The following is a 14,510-nucleotide window of genomic DNA, read 5'->3' on the forward strand; positions in this document are numbered from 1 at the left end:
CAGACCTTCTACTGAGATCATATAGTCAAATACTATACTATAACCAAAACGTTCTCTTTCCTAAACATTCTCAAGAGTGGGCATTCCTTAAAAAATGACCACGTTTGTCTGCGGAACTAACTCTCCCCTTTCAAGAACCTTTCATGACCTCACGCCTGCCATTAAGGATGGCATCACGGACAGCAGGACCAATGACGTCATCGAGTGCATCACCGATGAGCAGTGCGACTTCTGTGCTCACTCACTCACAGCCAATGCCCTATCAATGCCCCCCGTGGACCATGTCAGCAGGGCATGCCCCCCTGTGTACTGTGGGCAGGGGTGCTGCATTTGGGCGGAAGGCGGAAGGGGGGGGGCGGATTGCGACCTCCCCCACCCCCACTCGTCCAATGCAGCCCACTTGTCCGTCACTCGGAGACGCTGCCGATCGCACCGAGGCTCTCCCGAGTGCAGTCAGCCACGGCCAGCTCCACACTGCTGCCAGAAGCCCCGCGCTCGGCAGCCTTGGCGCTCCACTCCCCTTTAAGGGCTAGCTAGGCAGAGGAGGGAGGGGTCGGGGGCTCCGCTGCGCGCTCGCCTTTCCTTTCATCCCAGCAGCACAGTGCCATCTCTGACTGCCGGAGCGGTTAATCCCCGCAGACCTGTTGGAGCCGACGAGGAACCGGAGGCAAGCGAGGACCCCCCTGTTTCCTGATCTCACGGTTTGGTAAGAAACCCCTAAATACAGATGTGCTATTCTGCCAGCGGTGCTGGCGGCGCAGGGACCAGCCCTGCTAGCTTGGTGTTGGCTGATGGTGGGCGCTGCAGCATGGAATACACACTTTTGGTGTTTTTCCGTTGCGTGCTTTTTGTGATGTTGTCGTGTGCCTTATGTACCATTTCTTGAGAAATAATGTCCACGGGAGGTCGGCGTTGGCCGGCTCGTGTGAAACAACGGCACAGCGCCTCCTGTGCCACTGTGGGCCTGATTTCAAGTTTACTAGTGCCCTGGGCTCTGGACTGGATGGATGAATGGCTGAATGGGTGAATGGATGCCCTGCAGGGCTGTCATAGGACTCGCCATAAAGCACTTCTATTTGAGCGAGGAGGAAGTGTCTTCACGGGAGTTCCATGAACGTGCAAAGCACACTTGTATCTGTGGAAGTGTGAAAACCGAATCGCCTCAAGGCGCTTCTTCTTGACCAAAGAGCATGTGGAGCAGGGGCGTTCTGCGAATAAAATGAGAATGAACGATCGAATTTAGCAGCGTCCTATCTAGTGTGTCATCATGCTGTGACAGTCTGGTCTACACTCGGAATGTAGTGGGTTTCTTGCTGAGTGAAGGGCCAGGTGTGACCGAGGTGTGATAATGCGTGATGTAAGAGTGATGTGTTCGTGTCGTTTTAAGGAACAGGTGTTTTTGTATCCGGGCTGGTAGCCTAGAGGAGCGAGTTCTGCAGCGCGCTCCTCCTTTTATCTAGTTAGTCGTACTGGTGCATTGCACGCTTTCGTGCACCGCCGTGGATTTAGCTCTGAATGCGGAATGCAAGGACTTGAGTGGGTGCTTGGTTTACTCGGTCACGTGAGTGTTATGTGCACTGCACAAGCAAAGTACGGACGGGGGAGGTGTGATGACGTCACTAATCGTTTATGGGGAATACTACAATGCTAAAAAGGTTACTCTGTTGCTATGCATCAGTCTTTGAAATTGTTGTTTTAATGAAAGGTGTGTGCCAGCTTTAGCAGGAGAGGGGCATCTTGACGGCAAGCTTCAAGGACAGGGAATGGTATATACATATATATATATATAATATCTATTTATATATAGCGCTGCGCACCCTTGGGTCTCAGAGCGCTGAAACTACAGATGACATTATTATCCCACAGCGTGGTACTCCATTTCTCGACCTCAGAAGGATGAAAGGCTGAGTTGACCTTGCTGGGATTCGAACCTGCCACCGATAGCAGGGGTGAGCCCGTTTGTTTTCACACCTGCATGTGAATGAATGCTCCGGTGTGTGTTTGTATGTTTAACCATGTTAGGCTGTAGGTAAATATCTGTGAGAGATTATGAGCAGGTGTGGGTATGTGAGAGCGAGAGACACTGAGTGTATGTAGGTGCTAGAGTTAGAGTGTGTTAGTGAACAACGTATGTGTGTGTGAGACAGAGAGACAATAAGGGCCAGGTTCGCAGAAGCGTTTTATAATGTTGAAATCCCCTTGGAAAACACCCTGTGAATCAGGCACTAAGTGTAACGTAGGTGCAAGAGTGAGAGTGCGTTAGTGAACAATGTGTGTGTATGTGAGAGCAAGAAACACTCAGTGTACGTAGGTGCAAGAGTGCATTTGTGTTAGTGAGCAATGTGTGTGCGTGTGCGTGAGACAGAAAGACACTAAGTGTATGTAGGTGCAAGAGTGCATTTGTGTTAGTGAACAATGTGTGTGTGTGTGTGTGTGTGTGAGAGAGAGAGAGAGACTGAGTGTACATAGGTGCGAGAGTGCATGTGTGTTGGTGAAGAATATGTGTGTGACACAGACACTAAGTGTACGTAGGTTTAAGAGTATGTGTGTGTTAGTGAACAATGCATGTGTGTGGAACAGAGAGACACTTAGTGTATTTAGGTCCAAGAGTGTGTGTGTGTGTTAGTGAACAAAGTGTGTGTGTGTGTGTGTGTGTGTGTCTGACAGAGAGACACTAAGTGTACGTAGGTGCAAGAGTGTCTGTGTTAGTGAACAATGTGTGTGTGGCAGAGAGACACTAAGGGCCTGATTCCCAGATCATTTTCCAATGGGATTGCACCATTATAAAACATTTCTGTGAATGAGGCCTTAAGTGTACATCGGTGCAAGAGTGTGTGTGTTAGTGAACACTGTGTGTGTGTGTTTGTGTGTGTGTGTGAGAGAGTGTGTGTGTGACAGAGAGACACTAAGGGCCTAATTCACAGAAGTGCTTTACAATGGCAAAACCCATTGGAAAATGCTCAGTGAAGTAGGCCCTCAATGTATGTAGGTGCAAGAGTGTGGGTGTATTAGTGAACAATGGGTGTGTGTGACAGAGAGACACTAAGGGCCTGATTCATAAAGCATTTTCCAATGGCATTGCACCATAATAAAAGGCTTCTAGGAATTAGGCCCTAAGAGTACGAAGGTCCAAGAGTGCGTGTGTTAGTGAACAATGAGTGTGTGTGTCTATATGCGACAGAGTATGTTTACGTAGGTGCAAGAGTGTGTGTGCTAGTGAACACTGTGTGTGTGTATGTGTGTGTGCGTGTGAGCGAGACAGAGAGACACTGACAACCTAATTCACAGAAGCGTTTTATAATAGCAAAAATGCTCAGTGAAGTAGGCCCTGAGTGGACGTAGGTGCAAGAGTGCGTGTGTGTTGGTGATCCAGAGATCGATTGTGTCCAAGAGTTTATCTAGGCAAATCGATGCAAATGATTATTTATTTTGCACACAGCTGTCATTAGTTTGGTTTCGAAGCACTATTGTCTGAAAGTGCAGTTTCTGCAAGCCACAGGACAGACCGGAGTGTAGTGTCTGGTTCACTGGTGCCTGAATGGGTGAATAGCAGTGCTTAGAGGCGCTTAGAACCGCAGCTGCAAACTTGTGGCGGCACCTGGGTTGTGCTGGCATTTGGTGTGAGGTGAGTAGTGCATGGCGTAGCTGGCACAGTGAGGCCACGGACGCCGCTGGACCCCTATGTGGGACTGGTGATACCAGTGCTACGATATAAGCCTGGGTGTGGGGGGTGGAGTTACCCAGAGGAATGCGTGTCTGAGGTCTGTGGGTGTTTGTGGCTATGTGCTAGAAAGTCTCTGGATAACATTGTGTGTGAGTAACACGCACGCTCGAATGTTAGTGAATTTCTATAGGGACAGGGCGTCAGGGCCTTTCAACTTTTTCAGATGAAAGGGCCCTCAAGACTCAGGGGGGACCCCAGCAACTGCCCCCATGTTGAAAGTCAGCATACTAGTGACACAGCAATATATTATTTTCTGTATTACTTTAGTTCTGTGGTTTTAAATGTGTGCTTTGCAGTGCTCGCCTTAAAAGCTGTGTTTGCTGGAGCCCTTCAGGCTGTCACTTCCCTCAAAGTCTACAGAAGTGTTATCATGTTGTTGCCTTTTAACATTGGTTGCTGCATATCAGATACCTCCTAGCAAAGAAGCATTTATAGCTTTCAGTGGCATAGTGTCTCAGCTTCCTGCTGGCTGCCTGTCCTGTGATAATCAGGGGTTATTAACCCGCAGCTGTATTTTTTGTCTCCATTATAATGTATGCACCCCATGGGTGCCTCAACTGTTTTATGCTCTATGCAAGGGGGGCCTAACTATTATGTTGAAATGGGCACCCACACCTGTTCAGCCGGCCCTCGGTGCAAACAAGTGTTTGAGAGAACATTGGAATCTGTGCGAGACAGTTGGGTGTTTTGAGAGCATCTGTGTGTGTGCTTGTGTGTGTGTGTGCGTGCGTATGTGTGTCGGTGGTGGAGGAATGATTTCCGGCAACGATTCTCTGACTAGCTTATCGGTCGATCGATTGTTAAGAGCTGACTGCAGAATTGTAAATCTCAGAATTCTGGTGTCCCTGGAAACTAGCTCTTCGATTTACGTGTGGGAATGTGCAGGGCACTGGTGTCAAGGCATGCCGTCACTCATGACAACTCACTCAGTGGAGAGCTGAGGGAGCATTACGCACGAGGACATTTTGCAGAGGTGGAAAATGGATCGGCAGTGAAAGAGGGGGACTGCATAGCACGTGCCTTGATGCATTGGGGTCAAGTGGGGCGGAAGTGGGCCCCTAGAGGCAGACCTGTAGGGCGTCTAGGGACTCTGGTCTCTGATCTTGCGGCTATGTGTGCCTTCTGCATGATGTGATTTAATTCCTGGCCCATTAACAGAGACACGTAGGAAGCTGCAGAGGTGCAATGCATAGACACATCAGTGAATGGAGAGGCAATGCCAGAAGAAGGAAAGAGATAGAGAGGACGATCAAGGGAGACGGGGATAGAGAGGGGGAGAATGGAGAAAAATGAGAGAGAGGAGGGAGACGGGAGAGAGTGGGAGAGAAGGGGGGAGAGTGATAGAGAGGATAGTGAGTGAGAGAAGGGAGAGCGAGGGGAGAGAAGGGGGAGAGAGAGGGAGCAGAGAGCGAAGGAAAGATAGAGTGAAAAACAGAGAAAGAGAGAAGGGGAACGATGGAGGAGGGGAGAGAGATGAGGGGATATATATAGAGAGAAGGGGTTAGAGAGAAAAGAGAGAGAGAGCGAGTGAGAGAGCGAGAAAGAGAGAAGAGGAGAGAGAAGAGGAGAGAGGGAGAAGGGAGAGAGTAAAGGGTAGAGAGAGAGAAAGCGAGAGAAGGGAGAGAGAGCAACAAAGAGAGAGAATGGTGACCGAGAGAAAGAGAGAGAGAATGGAGAGAGAGGAGAGAGAGAAGGGAGAGAGAGATAGAATGGTGAGCAAGAGATAAAGAGAGAGAGAGAGAGCTCAGAGAGAGAGGAGTGAGAGGGGGACAGAGTGGGAGAGAGATGGGGAGAGAGTGATAGAGAAAATAGTGCGCGAGAGAGAATGGAGAGAGGGCTGAGAAGGTGGAGAAAGCATGGAGGGGAGAGCGCGAGAGAAAGATACAGAGAAAAAGAGAGAATGAGAAAGAGAGAAGGGGTAGAGAGAGGTGGAGTGAGAAGAGGAGAGATAGAAGGGGGAGAGAGACAGAAAGAAAGAGAGAATGAGAATGAGAGAGAGAAGGGTAGATAGATATATATAGAGAGAGAGAATGAGAGGAGAGAAAGATAAAGAGAGTGAGAGGATGAGAGGAGAGAAAGATAAAGAGAGTGAGAGAATGAGAGGAGAGAAAGATAAAGAGAGTGAGAGAATGAGAGGAGAGAAAGATAAAGAGAGTGAGAGGATGAGAGGAGAGAAAGATAAAGAGAGTGAGAGGATGAGAGGAGAGAAAGATAAAGAGAGTGAGAGGATGAGAGGAGAGAAAGATAAAGAGAGTGAGAGAATGAGAGGAGAGAAAGATAAAGAGAGTGAGAGGATGAGAGGAGAGAAAGATAAAGAGAGTGAGAGAATGAGAGGAGAGAAAGATAAAGAGAGTGAGAGGATGAGAGGAGAGAAAGATAAAGAGAGTGAGAGAATGAGAGGAGAGAAAGATAAAGAGAGTGAGAGGATGAGAGGAGAGAAAGATAAAGAGAGTGAGAGGATGAGAGGAGAGAAAGATAAAGAGAGTGAGAGGATGAGAGGAAGAAAAAATCAGGCTGAGGAAGAGATGTAGAAAATGAGACAGTGGAAATAGCCCTAAAGAGATAAACAAAGAGACATGTACAGAGACAAGATAGCAAGTGAGGGGGTGGGTGGAGACAGGGAGAGAGAGATGGATAGACAGACAAAGGAAGTGAGAGAGAGCGAGACAGACAAAGATCAAGAGAGAGAGAGAGAGAGAGAGGCAGAACGAGAGAGAAAGAGAGAGACAGAGAGAGAGAGAGAGAGAGAGAAAGAGAGAGGCAGACAGAGTGTGAGGGAGATATAAGCAGAGAGAGGGAAAGGAAGAGAGAGTGAGATAGAGAGACAGAGGGAGAGAGAGGCAGACAGAGTGTGAGGGAGATATAAGCAGAGAGAGAGAAAGGAAGAGAGAGTGAGATAGAGAGACAGAGGGAGAGAGAGAGAGAGGCAGACAGAGTGTGAGGGAGATATAAGCAGAGAGAGAGAAAGGAAGAGAGAGTGAGATAGAGAGACAGAGGGAGAGAGAGAGAGGCAGACAGAGTGTGAGGGAGATATAAGCAGAGAGAGAGAAATGAAGAGAGAGTGAGATAGAGAGACAGAGAGAGAGAGAGAGAGAGAGAGGCAGAACGAGAGAGAAAGAGAGAGAGACAGAGAGAGAGAGGGAGAGAGAGAGAGAGTGAGAGGCAGACAGAGTGCGAGGGAGATATAAGCAGAGAGAGAGAAAGGGAGAGAGAGTGAGATAGAGAGACAGAGGGAGAGAGAGAGAGGCAGACAGAGTGTGAGGGAGATATAAGCAGAGAGAGAGAAAGGGAGAGAGAGTGAGATAGAGAGACAGAGAGAGAGAGAGAGAGAAAGAGAAAGAGAGAGAGAGAGAGAGAGAGAGACAGAATGCGAGGGAGATATAAGCAGAGAGAGAGAAAGGAAGAGAGAGTGAGATAGAGAGACAGAGGGAGAGAGAGAGAGAGATGGAATGAGTGTGTGAAAACTATAGAGACAGGAGAGAGTCGAGATTAAACGAGCCTGTGAGGAAATGGCGGCGTGGAGGAGGGAGCGAGGTAACGGGATGTTCTTGAAAGAGTGAGAGGGAGATTCAGATAGAGAGAAGGGAGAGGGAGACAGCTGGACAGGGGAAAGGCGAGGATGAGAGCAGCTAAGGGGTAACGAGAGATAATGGAGAAACATTGGAGGGGAGAGAGACAGAGAAAACATGAAAAATATTGAAAGATGTTAAAGTTCGATCCAAGACGAAAAGAACAAAACGAAGACACTCACAAAAGCAAGCGGAGGGGTAGGATACCCTGAAATTCTAGGGGGGGGCGTGTGGAGGTAAGTGGGGGTGAGGACGTTGCACAGTCATTCTCGTGACCAAATGAAACCTGTTTCAGTATTTTGAGAATGTGGCATCTAACCCGGACTGTATTGGGAGGGAACACGCATATGGCGACACGTGGGGGTCATTTTGCGTCGCTGCTATTGAGGAAACTGCTCTAATTTCCACCATCGACTACTTTGCTTTCTCCCTCATTCAAGTGGTTTAAACGTGACTAGGAAGACTACCCGGAGAAAGGGGAGTCTGTGTCCTTTTACACTTCGTTTTGCCAGAATGACCACAGCATGGGCCCCTCTGTCACTCTCAGCAGAGAGGCCACGCAAGGGCGCAATGCGAGTCCAGCCCCCACTCACAGGGGCAGGTCTGATGCGAACACACAGTGCCTCCCTGTTTCCTCTATTATATCACCCTCCTTCCTGCCCACCTTCTCAGATCGGCCGATGCCCCCACAGAATGTATAAGGGCTCTCAAGCATGGCTACTACAGGAGTGAGAAAGGACGCAGCGAGGCAGGCATGCACAACATGGCTTCACCACACGACATGTCTCACAAGGTACCACCAGGAAGGGGCACGTCCCCGCACGGACTCAGATCAGTAGAAGGCCCTGCTTTGCACTGGTGTTGCCTTGAGTGAGTCAGGAAATAAATGACACTGCGGTGTCCATTGTGTCTATGGTCAATATCATTTTATATATGGATGCAGCTTTGCTGAAGCGTATATCGTGACAACTAAATCACAATTTTGGTAGGGGCAGTGTTAACAGGTTAGGCACTCTGAGAATGAATGCCTTGCCCAAGATCACACACTACAGTTAAGTGGCTGTGCCGGGATTTGAGACGAGGCTGTAATGTGTGCGCTTGGCCACATTCTTCGCCAGTTCTTGGGGCACTTACTTTTGAATGTTTGATTTTGAAGCACGACAATATTATTTGAAAGTACTCAAAAATACCGGATGAACCAAAGTGGCTATATCTTAAAAAGTCCTGATTGAAACATTGTAGATGTAAGTAATACGAAAATCATGTTATTCTCGCCACGGAAAATCAATTGTCCCGTTATGCCCACAACTCTGGGAGTGATTCAATACGCGAACTCCTATAAATATATGGGCGTCACTATTTCAAATGATGCCCGTTATTCTAACCGCATACACCTGAAAACGTGGAAAGCCTAGCAGCTGGGTGTCCTGTGCCGTACACTTGTCAGCCAGCACGCGGGGTACCTAACGCTTGGTAGGGATTCTCGCGCAACAGTGGTTCTGTCCATCTGTCCTAAATGGGCCGGCGGCCTAGCAATGCTCGATTTAAGTTGGCTAAACAGATTGGAGGGGCACTACTGGCGAAGTGTGTTGGGGCTGCCGAGATCGACGCCAATGGAATACTGATGCCTAGAACTAGGTTTGATCTCTTTGACTGGCATGGCGTTAAGAAGAAGAGTACTGCACATAACATCTCTGTTAACCCCGCAGTGTCCAATGTTAGCGGTGCTGGGTAGTAGTTTGCACAAGGGCCCTTTATTGTGAGGCTCAAAATACATGAAATTAAATAATGAGCAGTTTTATCTAATGCAATGGCACCCGGACCCAGTCCGCTGCAAACACTCTGAGACAGTAAAAGGGGTGTTTTGAAGTAAACTCAACAGGTGGAACTGGTGTTGGAATTATACCTCGGGAGGATAGCTCGGGGGCAACGTACTCGCCTTGGAAGCAAAACGACACGAAGTAACACAGGTTCGATCCATGGGTCCGCGCTTAGAAACCTCTGGGTCGTATGCCCGTTATAAAGAACCAATCATATATCATGTCACCCCCATCTGACAAACCTAAAAGGTCATTCATCAGTAAAGACTGTGACTCACACTTTCGGAAACCCCCAGGGGTACTGTGTTCAGTGTCCCCACCGCAGAGTCTGAGAGGTGCGCATCACGTTGCGCTGTAATCTCTGACCACTGCGCACCATTTGGGCAGCCAGCTAGGGTTCACTGGAAGAAGAGAGCTATTGTCGGATTTGCTGATGTCCCACTAATGCAGAGACTGCAAGACATGTCTTTACTGGATGTCCTGCATTGGGGCCGTTGTATATGACCTCTCTTGGGAAACTAGTCCACGACTATGGACTTTTGGGACTATTGCCTCAACACAGACTCGAAAACCACCCACATGGCACTTTATTGGGTATGGACAAAAATTGAAGTGCTGTTAGGAAGTGTCTCAGCTCTCATGCCTGTAAGCTAGACGATGCCCATTAAGACATATTGTATGCACTATATGAGGGCCTGAAACCAGGTGCTGTGTTAGTATCGTGTAGTTGAATTCTGCTGATTGTGATTAACTGTCATTCTTTATATGTCACTAATGATACTGTTTTGTCTTGCAATAAGTATGGACTGTACTCATTTTATTGTGATTGTCTAACTCATGTGATATTAATGTATGTTCATTTTATGAAAAGTTCTGATTTGAACTAAAACATGAATACATTATTATTATTATTTATATTATTAAAAAAGAAACATCTTAAACAAATTTACCTGACCAGTAATGCCCCCCCCTGGGAGGGTCATATTGCTATTAGTACCCTGGCACATTGTACTGAGGTACTAATAGTGTTTTTATCTCAAGTTGAGAAACAACGTGTTTGTTGTTTTTCAGCTTGAGATAAAAACTACAAATCAAGATGGCAGCCATGGATCGAGGAGAAGGGAACTACAGGCAGCCCCTTCTCCCTTTCCATGATGCTGTGATACTTCCAGGTCTGGGCGCTATCAAAAAATGAAATCAATATATAAATGGCGGCCATTGCCTGATCTGTGATGCTCCCGAAACCCTAGTGTTTCTGGCGCCTATGAGGGACGCTGCAGCACAAGGTAAATGAGGTGGGGTTGAGGGGGGTTGGAGACAGTGCTTTAAGTGGGATGAGAAATCAAGGTGGGACTTTTTTTAGGGGTGCGGCCTAAGTACGGGTGTACTTAGACCACACCTTCTTAAGAGACCCCACCTAACCAAAGGAGGGGCTGGTAATAGAAGTAGAGTTGGGGCACACTGGCTTTATTACCTTTGATGCTCCCAGCTCCTCCTTTTAAACAAAAGAAGGGGCTGGGTGCACCAAAGGTGTGGCACCAGTGTGCCCCAGCTCTAGCACGCAGCCGGCAGACCTTTCATTCAAGAAGCTGCGTGGTAAGCAATGCTCTAACCACGGGCTCCTTGAATGAAAGGCCTGCCTGCTGCTGTAGCCGCTGTACTCATAAACAGGAGGAGGGCTGGACTGCCCAGCTCTCCTTTTGTTTTTGAGTAAAGTCATCACACAGCGTGAAGCCAAGGTGCTTCATGCTGCGTGATGACTATTTAATGAAAAACAAAAGGAGAGCTGGCCAGTCCAGCCCACCTCCTGTTAGAGTGCAGAGACACCAGGCAGCCTGTGTAGCAGGGTTACACGGGCTGCTTGCAGGTGTCAGTACTTTGGTTTAGAAAAAAGAAAAAGCAGGCATCTGCCTTCAGCACCCCAAGGAGGCGGAGTGATGCCCTGTGTTGTGCTCTGGCACGGAGTCCACACAGAATGAGAAGGAGGGACCATGAAGGGTCCCTACGAGAGTACACAGAGACCACAATATTGTCCAACTGTGACTGTTTATTGTGTCAGAGAATGCCAAGCACGGCTGAGGGCCCAGTGGCGCTTCAACAAGGCAGCTTGTGCAACATGTTGGCAGCAATTTGCCTTTTTCTGTTTTGTGCTGTAAATAGTAAATTTGGAGAACATTCCTGTTTTGTTTTTTTTAACTCCTGGGTGTTATCCATACACCTCTTCTCTAGTGAGGATTTTTATGGTGTACTGTGTGTGTGTGTGGTGTGTGTGTTTGTGTGTGTGTCTCTCTCTATGGTGTGCCAATGCAATATATGCAAGCATTGTCGCTAAACCATCAATCAGCCCCACACCTCTAGTACAAAAGAAGGGATCTGAACAGATTGGAAGCACAAGTCAACCATAAAACTCCTTGCCCAATTTTGGTATCGTGGACGGAACGGCAGGCTTATCTCTGCAAGGTCGTGGATCGTTGGTTAGTTGCAACACGGCAAAAATACACTAGGGGCCTTCGGAGAAGGACCAGGGGGACAGAACCACAATGCACCGTGTGCTGTAGATGTTCTTGGTACTCATCAGGGTTGAGTCAGTTTCAGGGTGCTTTGCAGCTCCTGCGACAGCGTTCCAGACGGGAGACAGCTGCGGGTATCAGGAGGCAGGCCGTTCGCCAAGCAATGCTGGACGGATGGCTGCAGACCAGCCTACAAGGCGGCTTGGGATCAAGAATCTTTGTCTCAGTGCTGGACAGTGGTTCTGAGGATTGGTCCATGCGTCTCGGACGACGTTAGGGACTGAATACATTTGATGTTAATTAATGTTATGTCATTATAAAACTTTGTAAAATGCATTCTTGCACACATCGGGTGCACTGTGGTTCCACGTAAGGACAATTGTGGGGATATCAAATCTTCTAAGATCTGTCTTTATAAAGCAGTAAAGGTAATAACATATCAAAACTTTCTGCTTGAATTGATAAGCTATTGTTACCTGATTATCCGTCTTCGACAGAGATTGTTGGATAGTTTTCCACAGTTTTGGGGGCCATTAATGATAATGAATATGATTTGTTATTTATATAGCGCCTTAAGCCAAAGCGCGTTACAGAGAACATATTTCCATACATTTATCATCCCAACTGAATTCGGTACTCATTTATCGACCTCGGAAGGATAAAAAGGCTTGGTTGGCCTTGCAGGGATTTGACCCTTCGACCTGCAGATCACACATAGATTGCAGCAGAGAGCGCTCAACCCGCTGAGCTATCTTACCGGCATTAATGAAAATGATGTGTCCCCTCATTTTTTCACAGTGCTTTTGCGACATTCACAGCCATCACTTAGCTTCTTGACGAAGAATACAAATGTCCCTTTTACGAGGAATGACTATTTGGTAAAAAAAGCTTTTTTTTGTCCCAGGCAAAGAAATGTAAACTCCATGGGCTGTTCCACAGGAAACCAACTAAGTTGTGGAGAAACTGGGATATTATTCGATTTGTTTGGTCATTTAGGAATTAAAGTTGCTGCTGCATTCTGTACTCGCTGTAATGTATTGATCAACTGTTTTGTTAGGCCAGTACATATTGGGTGATCTCCATATGGTCTTGCTGCATGGAAACCACTGTGGGTGGTGAAATGTTGCGGGCTTAGACTAGATGAAGCAATGTTTGGAAGGTGTCCGGTTTGAAGAAAGATGTTTGCATTATCGTATTTACTGACCCTTGGCATCGGGGCTGGTGGGTCCCACGGTAGTGGGCCAGAATGCTGCGTTTCATCTTATCTCTAAAGGGGCACAGACCATAACTTCGGTTTCGCTGCTTTGAATTCCAAACGATTGGCCTCTGTTCAATTCTGTGTCTGTGTCATACATCAGAAAAAGTTTGCCTTTTCAGCCATACACGTGAATACCATCTTCCTTTATATAAGTACCCGTGCCATGTACATGTAACACTTTGGATAATGATTGTACGTAATGATTGATCAAAAGGAGCGCGCCGCGGGGAACGCCACACGTGATATTCCGGTTACATACGCTTACAATTACAACTAATACCAAAATAGCAAATTCCAAAATAACCAATTCCTTTTTTTGTTATTTTTGGGGGGATTACCTCCAAAAGCCAGCCCTTTTTCTGTTCCTAATATTTTTCCACCACCACCAAAACCACTATTCCCACTCCCAACCACTTTTTTTTTTATTTTTTACAAATTCGTTATTTTGGAATTCGTTATTTTGGATTCGTTGTTATTGGATTAGTTTTTTAGGATTCTACATAATCACTGCATACTGATATTCCTGTATTAAGATTCACTGTGAGCGATTTGCCAGGTAGAATTGAATATGGTTAAGGCCTAGATTGGTGACATCAAACTTCTACCCGTGGTTAATGAGAATGGAATGATCACCAGTGTCGAATAGCGCTGAGTGGTGGAGTATTATCAGAGCCCTCCTTCCACTATCATCCACAAGCCTTCTGATTGTCCCCTGCAAAGTCATTGGGGGTCATTCTGAGGTGGGCGGTAGGGGATTACTGGCACCGGTAAGGAGACCGGTGCCGGTAATCCCCTACCGCCCAATTCCGAGGTCCCTTAGCGGGAACCATAAGGGACGTGTGGTCGGACCACATGTCCTTTACGGGTCCCGCTAAGGGACCAGGGTGCAAATAATGGGCTTGCCATTCGCGAGCCCGTTATTTGCGCCCCCCCCAATCCCATTGAGCCCTATGGGGGCTCAAATGGGAATGGGTAATGGTTTGTTCAATGGGGACTTACCGGTCCCTCCAGGGTCGGAATGGAACGGTAAGTCCCCATGGAACAACACCGGACTCGGTACCGGCATGGGAGGCAGCCATACTCGGAATGACCCCCATTGTCAATTCAGTGCCAATATCCAGGTGAAATCCCAGTGGAAATTGATCAAGGACACACTTGTATTACTCATGATTGATGCAAGACACACGTGATGCTTTGCCGCTGTGACTAAAATATTGCCAACTCAGGGCACCAATGAGAATGGTTGAAATCGAAACAAGTGCAGGATTCTCCGGAAAGGGGCGGGGCTAACTCAAGTAGGAATTTCCCTCATTAAAACGGCGATTAATGGAATGGGAAATTACATTTTCTATTCTTTTTACAATTTGTGTCAATCAACATTTCCTAGTGAGAACCAGGAGGCTCGGATTAATTTAATAAGCTCTCAGCATTTGTTATCGAAAGGCTATAGAATGATCACAGCCCTGGGTGGGCAAAGACAAAAGAACGCCCACAAGCTGTGTCTCCCTCCTCATATCACACCCCCTGTCTGTACTCCCCGGCCTTCATACAGGGTGCTACAAGCAGCAATTCAAATGAAACTTTTAATTAATTTAAATGGTTATTTATAACGCGCTTAATACCCAGAGG

At 47.3% G+C, this 14,510-nt stretch overlaps 1 protein-coding gene across 2 annotated transcripts in view; it reads left to right on the plus strand.

Moving 5' to 3' along the window:
- The first annotated feature begins 357 nt into the window (after positions 1 to 357).
- Positions 358 to 14,510, plus strand: part of CAMK1G (calcium/calmodulin dependent protein kinase IG) — a 186,198-nt gene continuing 172,045 nt past the window's right edge. The window contains exon 1 of one of the 2 annotated variants that reach the window (XM_069633274.1): positions 358 to 706. The gene's annotated coding sequence lies outside the window, so the exon portion shown is untranslated. Of the gene's footprint in view, positions 707 to 7,341; positions 7,530 to 14,510 lie in introns of those variants that run through there. The other variant, XM_069633276.1, reaches the window with a different exon arrangement.

This window comes from Ambystoma mexicanum, chromosome 13 (assembly GCF_040938575.1).
Source record: "Ambystoma mexicanum isolate Mex_15411 chromosome 13, UKY_AmexF1_1, whole genome shotgun sequence".
Lineage (NCBI taxonomy): Eukaryota > Metazoa > Chordata > Amphibia > Caudata > Ambystomatidae > Ambystoma > Ambystoma mexicanum.